General features: G+C 37.8%; 1 pseudogene; it reads right to left on the reverse strand.

The window, feature by feature from the left end:
- Positions 1–310: 310 nt before the first annotated feature.
- LOC121483646 lies at positions 311–410 on the reverse strand (annotated as a pseudogene).
- Positions 411–9006: the final 8596 nt, after the last annotated feature.

Genomic DNA, 9006 nt, shown 5'->3' on the forward strand with positions numbered 1-9006 from the left:
GGGAGGCAGAGACATAGGCAGAGGGAGAAGCAGGCTCATGCTAGGAGCCCAATGCACAAGAGAGCCCAATGTGGGACTCGATCCCAGGACTCCAGGATCACGCTTAACCGCTGAGCCACACAGGCGTCCTGATAGGTGTACTCTTAATCCCCTTCACCTATTTCACCCATCTCACCACCCACCTCTCCTCTGGTAACCATCAGTTTGTTCTCTATAGTTAAAAGTCTGCTTTTTGGCTTGTCTCTCTTTTTTTTTCTTTGTTCCTTTGTTTTCTTAAGTTCTACATAATGAGTGAAATCATATGGTATTTAAAAGTTTGGAACGCTTCACGAATTTGTGTGTCATCCTTGCGCAGGGACCATGCTAATTTCTGTATCATTCCAATTTTAGTATTTGTACTGCTGAAGCAACTAGAATGTACACAGTATTTTAACAGCAAGAAAGCTGTCAACAACTGTTAGGGTCATGTCAGAAAGACTTAGGAGCCAACCTAAAGAATTTCCCCCAGTCACAGTTGGCATACTTTGAGCATCAGTAAAAATAATTGCAGTGGATTGAAACACCTGGGGTATGTTTGAATCATGAGTTTACAATGCTACCAAACTTATTTTTCTCCTTAAAAAAAAAAACTGATTGAAGTATGGACTTCCAAAATGGTGGGGTGAGATTAGTAGACACTTTCCCCAGAGAAACAAGTATTTAACTGGTGAAAAGTATTTTAGAAACCCAACCATTTAAAGTCTCTGGGATTGTCCTAAGAACATACAGCAAACACAGAAACATTTATCCAAGAAAATTTACCAGTAAATCTTAATAAGAGCAATGAACTTGTTACTTAAATGGGAGTCTGGTGACATCTGAACCACAAACTGCTTCCTACTTCTCAGCTCAGTCTGATGGAATCTACTTGTGTAAGATGCAGCCAAAGAGATGGGACTCCATTTCCTCTCAGCTCCCAGTCTAGGGCTATGGTTTCACTCCAGGAAGGGCAGGCCATCAGCATCTTTCATCACCTCAACTCCATGTTGCAGAAGCTATAGCCAGGCAGGTTCAAGGCAGAGGATTGGAGGTCCCATTCCTGTCCAGCCTCCACTGTGGGACAGAAGTTCTATTGCATGTGCAGCAGGCTGTAGTACTGGGACGTCATCACTCCTGCTCCAGCTTGCTCACATGGCAGAGGTTCCATATCCAGAGGAGCAGGACAAGAGGGGTAGGGGCCATTATCCCCAGAAGAGAGACTCTCTCTCTTTCTTCCAGGGGGACTGGGCTGCGATGACCTGAGCCCAGAGCTGCCTATGCCCATCTAGAAGAAGCCTGTCTCCTCCAGCATGGGCTGGAAGAGAGCCGAGGCAGCCAGAGAGCAGAGGGGTCCTGACCAAACCGTTGGACTTCCTGAATCCAGTCCACTTGAAGATGCGCATCATCACTTTATTGGGATGCCATGAGGTTTAGATGAGAGAACTCAGGGAAAGCACCAAGGAGCGTGCAGAACACAAGGTGAGCCCTCAATAAATGATGAGTTTTTCTCCTGTCTTAGTGATCGCAGGGGTTTTTGTAATGAAAAGTTGTCCTTAAAAATCGTTGCCCCACTGTGTGGATGTGCGGGTGGGCGATTTTCCCTGAGGCGGGGTGAGTTCTTTCAGTCTGCAGATAGAGATGTGTCTCAGGCTGAGGAAAACCTTTTTCCAGAAGATCTTTCGTTATGGCCTCTGTTGGCCAGGAGCAGCAAGTACCTGTGTGTTGGTGTTGGCTGTCTGTTCTCCGTGTCTACCATCTCTCTCCTCCCCCTCTGAATGTTGAGCTCCCCGGGGCGTGGACACAGGTGATGGTATTCATCTCCATCGCGCGGATCCCCTGGCTCTTCCCCCCTGCTCTTGGGCCACAGGAGACCCAGGCAAGGCCTCAGAGCCACTGGCCCGGAGGCGTGGCCTGGGAGCTTGTAGGAAATGGGCAGTCCTGGCCCTGCTGCCACAGAGGAGTGGGTTCACAGCAATCCTGGGTTGTTGGGGCGGGGAGGGGGCGGGATTGTGTGCACATTAAATTCCAGAAGCTCTGCTCCAGAGCACAGGCGCTCTGTAACCCTTTTATTCGTGATCCATTTTATCTGGCTACTCACGGGGTTGTTCTTTACAGTGAAGGCTGTCCCAGACTCCTCACCAGATTAGACCATGCCATCCATGCTCTGACTCTACTTCTCATTTCATTCTCGTGTGAATTTTCCCTCAACATAGTGTCATTACCATAAAGTGGGGACTCCATTGCTGGCCACCTGAGTCTTATGGGCACAATTGACACTTGATTGAAACCTTAATTTCAGTCAGATTCCTGCTGTGTCCTTGGCTTCCTTCACCTTTTCAAGAATTACGAAACTTTCCACATTTCTGCCAGCTGCTCCTTCCTGTTTTGTTCTCAATTTGGGGTGTTTGTTTCTATTTGCTTTATGTCTGTGTGCAAAAACAAGCAAAAAACATTTGTGGTTCATATAAACATAGAACACAATTCAAATTTGTTCCATATGAGATTCTCTGATGAGGAATTCTTACATTCTGTAATTGGTGAGAATATTTTTGCTTTAAACTGTAATGTTGAATTATCACTTCTTTTAGCATATTTATTTAATGTATTTTGGGGTGAAAAGTCATTATATCATTAAAAAGGAGTCTTTGTTCAAAATGTGGCAGATTTTTCAAGAGCTGCTTTAGCAAATGTTGCTAACTGAAAGATCGTTCTGTAAGGTAGTTATGTTCTTGGCAAAAATTAAAAAGTATGAGCACATCAAGAGTTAGCCAAGAAATGGAGATTTGGGAATTCTCTTCTTCTGCTGGAAGGAATATATATTAGGATAGTCATTTTGGAGAGTTATATTGAAAATCTGCCATCTCCAGCAATTTTACTTCTTTATACTCCAAGAGAAACTCTTATAAATATGGGCAAAGAGGTATTTACCAGGATGTACTAATGTTTCTTGAAGTATATTGCTGTGTGGCCCAGTTATCTATGTATCATGTGGGCTCCTGGTTAAATTGCAGATTCCTTAGCTCTATCCCATACCTACTAAAAATTAGAATTTCTAGGCATTGAGACCCAGCAATCTACATCTTTAGCAAGATATTCCCTTGCAAATTTGAAAACCATTGTTGTTTTCTTAATTATAAGTAGTCTAGTTTTATTTATTTCATTGTTTAATTATGCGAACTGTTTTGAAAATAAGTACTGTTATATGGTCCACAGAAAAGTAGAAGGGAGGCAATTGAATATATTGAATATAATGCTTGCCCCACTCCAAAGATTCTGTGAAATGTAAAGGTAATTTTTTCTTTGTATGTTTATTTTTGTTTGTTTTTTAAACTTGCTATGGAAAATTTCAAGTATATACACAATGAGAATAATGCATCAAACCCCAATGTGCCCATCATCCAGAATCAATGTTTGTTCCTTTATGGCCAATTTTGTTTCATTTATATCCCCCACCCACTTCACCCTCAAACCCCATACTTCCCTCAACTTTTCCCTTATTATTTTGAAGGCCATCTCTGATAGCATACCATTCTCTTTATTGAAGTAAAGTTGACATACAGTATTATATTAGTTTTAGTTGTAAAACATAGTGATTCAACAATTCTGTACATTATGAAATGCTCACCACAAAAAGTTTGTCACATACCACAAAAAGGGGTATACACCTACCACCTTACCATATTATTATAGTATTATTGACTGTATTCCTTGTGTTGTACTTTTCATCTCTGTGACTTATTTTATAACTGGAAGTTTTACCTCTTAATCCCCTTCACCTATTATGCCCATGCCCTGACCCACTTCCTCTCTGGCAACTACCAGTTTGTTCTCTATCATTTATGAGTCTCTTTCTGTTTTTGTTTGTTCATTTGTTTTGTTCTTAGATTATATCTATAAGCTAAATCATGTGGTATTTATTTTTCTCTGTCTCACTTATTTCACTTAATACAATACCCTCTAGGGCAGCCCGGGTGGCTCAGCGGTTTAGCGCCTCCCTTCGGCCCAGGATGTAATCCTGGAGTCCTGGGATCGAGTCCCACATCGGGCTCCCTGCATGGAGCCTGCTTCTCCCTCTGCCTGTGTCTCTGCCTCTCTCTCTCTCTCTCATGAATAAATAAATAAAATCTTAAAAAAAAATACAATACCCTCTAGGTCCATCCATGTTGCTGCAATGGCAAGATCTCATACTTTTTTACAACTAATATTCTGTGATCTATCTATCTCCTACATCTTCTTTATCTTTTGATCTATCAATGGACACTCAGGTTGCTTCCATATCTTGACTATTATAAATAATGCTGCAGGGGCGCCTGGCTGGCTCAGTCAGTGGAGCATATGACTCTTAATCTTGGGGTCATGAATTCAAGCCCCATATTGGCATAGAGCTTACTTAAAACAAATAAGTAAAATGTTTTAAAATTTTTAAATAAATAAATAATGCTACATTAAATACAGAGGTGCATATATCTTTTCAAATAATGTCTTTGTTTTCTTTAGGTAGATACCCAGAAGTGGAATTACTGGATCATATGGCAGTTCTATTTTTATTTTTTTGAGAAACCTCCATCCTGTTTGTCACAGTGGTTGCACTAATTCACATTCCCACCAACAGGGCACAGAAGTGTTCCCTTTTCTCCATGTCCTTACCAACATTTGTTATTTCTTGTCTTTTTGATACTAGCCATTCTGATAGATATAAGGTATCTCATTGTGGTTTTGATTTGCATTTCCCTGATGATTAGTGATGTGGAACATCTTTTCATGTGGCTGTTGGCCATCTGTATGTCTTCTTTGGAAAAATGTCTATTTAGTTCCTCTGTCCATTTTTTAAAAGGATTTTTTTTTTTTTGGTGTTGAGTTGTATAAGTTTTTTTTTTTTTTATCTTTTGGATATTAACCCTTTATCAGGTATATCATTTGCAAGTATCTTCTTTCATTCATTTGGATGCCTTTTTGTTTTGTTGAAGGTTTCGTCTGCTGTGCAAAAATTTTTTATTTTGTTATAGTCCCAATAGTTTATTTTTTATTTTGTTTCCCTCGCTTCAGGAGATAAATCGGTAAGTATGCTGCTAAAGCTGAGGTCGAAAAACAGAGGTTGAAGAGATTGTTACCTATATTTTCTTTTAAAAGTTTTATTGTTTTAGGTCTTACATTTAGGTCTTTGGCCCATTTTGAGTTTATTTTTTGTGCATGGTGTAAATAAGTGGTCCAGTTTCATTCTTTTGCATGTAGCTGTCCAGTTTTCCCAGCACTGTTTACTGAAGAGATTGTCTTTCCCCCATTTTATATGCTTGCCCCCTTTGTCTTAGATTAATTGACCATATAAGCATGGATTTATTTCTGAGCTCTCTATCCTGTTCCATTGATCTGTATGTCTTTTTTTGGTGCTAGTACCATACTGTTTTGATTACTACAGCTTTGTAGTACAGTTTGAAATCTGGGATTATGATACCTCCAGTTTTGTTCTTTCTCAGAATTGGTTTGGCTATTTAGGATCTTTTGTGGTTCAATACAAATTTTAGGATTATTTGATCTAGTTCTGTAAAAAATGCTATTGGTTTTTTGGTAGAGATTGCATTGAATTTGTAGATTGCTTTAGGTAGTATCAACATTTTAATATTAATTCTTCCAATCCATAAGTACAATATATCTTTCCATTAGTTTGTATCATCTTCAGTTTCTTTTATCAGTGTCTTCTAGTTTTAGATCTTTCATCAACGGCCTATCATTTTATCTGTAAATATTTTCATAATGTATCTCTAAAAGATAAGGATTCTTTTTAAGAAATAATCACATCTTCATTACACTTAAACCAATTTAACAATAAATTGTTTATGTCAGCATATATCCAGTTCATATTGACAACAATCCAGTGTTCACATGTCTCTGTCTCATTTTTTTATACTTGTTTGTTTAAACCAAGATTGAAATAAAGGTCATACATTGTACTCGATTAATATCTTTTAAATCTTTTAAAAAAGATTTTATTTATATATTTGACAGAGAAAGAGAGAACAAAAGTAGGCAGAGCGGCAGTCTGAGGGAGAGAGAGAAGCAGGCTCCCCACTGAGCAGAGAGCCTGATATGGGGCTCCATCCCAGGACCCTGGAATCATGACCTGAGCCAAAGGCACATGCTTACCAGACTAAGCCACCCAGTGCTCCCTTTTAAGTCTTTTCTTATCTATTGGTTTCCCCTCAAATTTTTTGCTATAGTTTATTTGTTGAAGAAAGCAGGTCCTATCGTGTTTCCCATCATCTGAATTTTGTTGATTGCATCTCTGTAGTTTCATTGATATGTTTCTCTGTTCCCTGTATTTCCTGTAAATTGGCAGTTAGAGCTAAAGAGTTGATTAGGTTCAGGTTTGATTTTTTTAGTTGATGGCTTTGTGTACTTTCATCATGAGGCATATGTCTAGTTGTCACTCTGGTTAGCAGCCATTGCTGATTGTTGCTTAGATCCATTAATTCATCTGGGGTTGCAAAATGGTGATATTCTAATTCCATCAAGGCTTCTTCATGTATTTGTGGAATTATTAAAAGAAAATTCCCTTCATCAGCTATTTGTTTAGTCTGAGGAACAGGTCATACAGGATCAGTGCTTCATCTTTCCCTTCACTAGTTTTCAAAACAGTGAGTTGGTTCTCTACCATTTTGCAAAGGTGATCACTTTTAAAATTCAAAATATAATACACATACTATAAAATTCACTCAATTGTACAATTCACTAGTTTCTAGTATATTAACAAAGCTGTGCAATCGATCATTTTTAAAAGTGTCATTATAAACTCACAAACATACTTGGTGAGTTTCATTTCACAGCAGTTATTCTTTTGACATTCAAATTTTTTCATCTTTAGCCAACTAGAGCCTCTTTAAACTGGCTTTAAGACCCCTGAAACCTTTTGACACACCCCTAGTAATTTTGACATTTTCCTTTCTTGCTTTCTGTTATGAGGAGATATTCCTGGTTCACTATGTACTTTTCTGCTCCAGCCTAGGAATCAGTCATTTCTTCCAGAAACCCTGGTTCTATTAGTGGAAAATTGTATATAGAGGCTTCAGTCTGGTCACCCGACAGGTCATTGTTTCTAGGCCTCACATATCGATTTTCACCTTTTTAGTGGAGCTAATTTGTTTGCTGTGTTCTATGATTTATAATCCATGAGAATTTGGCTATTGGTGACTTTCAGGAACTAAACAATGTCTTATTCAACTAATGACTTGTGTGAAAAAATACTGTTTGAAAATCACCTAATTGTCAGTCACTGTTTATTTTAAAATTATTTCCCTTGGGGAGGGTGTGTGGCTTAAAGGCTCAGATTAAAAATTCTTACTTGACATTAATTATAGCCAGCTGAATTCCAACATGATGCAACTTGCTCATGTTAAGATAAGTATGACTTAAGTATCAAGTATCAGATAAATGGTTCATTTTTATAGGGCATGCTTAGTTCAATAAAACTAGGGCCTTTCTAGGGGAAAATGAATATTTTTCAATCTTTGGGATATGAAATAATGAATTACCACAACTTCATTCAAGAAGGTCTCTATTTTCTAAGGCAGTAATTTATGGTTTCCCATTTGGATTTTCATCAGTCGGTGATGTGGAGTGAAAATCAACAGCTTCTTTTCTTCTTTTTTTTTTTTAACAGCTTCTTTTCTGACTAATCTTTCTCTGGAAAAGTGATTGAAAAGCCTCGTATTATTTCTGGCTCAAGGACCTATAAACATGTCAGAGATTTTAGTTAAGTTATTAAAACACTGTCAAAACCTTGAGTAGATGCTTTTAACTATCTGATATACATTAACAGCTCTGAAGAAACAAATAAATTTTAGCACATAACCCAAACCCATCTAACTGCATTGAAACCATCTATCCTGTATTCACAGCATATACCTTTGAAATATTCTGTTCTCCATCTACCTAAATAAAATTTCCTTTTATTGTGTGCTTATTTAAGCAAGAAAATGAAAGCACTTAAGAATGTTTTTATTCTGCCACACACAGCCTCCTTATTCGCAGTTCCCAAGGGCAAGCACCACATCTTTTGACTCTGTGCCCAGAATTCTATAGGTCCCAGATACGAAAACAGTGAACAAAAAGTATCAATGCAAGATAGGCTGTCCTTCAAGTGCCACATTGTCAGGTCCTGAATCACTCAGTGCTTGATCACCAAATGCTTTCATTGATGTTAGGTGTCCTCTAGCTCCAACTATGAACATTTTCATCAACTATGTTTTGTATGTTATTATAACACTGAACAATTTCTGATCTCTGCTGTTTATACTTTCTTTGCTCCTTCATTTTGAGTATTTTATATTCAGTGTACTTCTAGTAAAATGATTTTTATCATGCAGTGTTGTTTATGGCCTTCTATAAATGGATTTGAAGTACAAGTTACTTTCCCTTTTTTGACAACTTAAAAGAAGTATAGTTGAGCTCATCTGTACAATCATCTGTAGGGTATTTGTTGTACTGCAATGAAGTTTTATCTAATGTAATTAACAGAACTAGGCCATTGTTTCCTTGTTTCCCAACAATTTAACAGTCTCTTTTGCATGAAAAGTAATGGCACAGGGCTCTTGAAAAGTTTGAAGACCTAAACTACTTCTGGACTTCTAAATTGAGGAAACATCTTTTTCATTTATAATCCTTGATACTCTTTTGTAGTGCTTTCTACTGGTGTACTTAGAAGTATTTGATGGTAATGATGGAAGAACTAACAAGAATGTTGACATTAGGTTTTTGTATTCATGCTGCTTATAGCTGCATGGTGACGAGACCCCATTCTTGACATACCATAGCATTAAATGGAGGCCATTGGAAAGTACTTAAAATACTGGTTATCAATTTTTTGAAATTATATTAGTGCACACACAAGCTATTTCTCATTTTTTTACTTGACAAAAGTTAGCTTTATTTACCTTTCTGTGAATACAGTCTGTATCACAACAATGTAATGCAATTTTCTAGACATGGCAAAGA

Source organism: Vulpes lagopus, chromosome X (assembly GCF_018345385.1).
Source record: "Vulpes lagopus strain Blue_001 chromosome X, ASM1834538v1, whole genome shotgun sequence".
NCBI lineage: Eukaryota > Metazoa > Chordata > Mammalia > Carnivora > Canidae > Vulpes > Vulpes lagopus.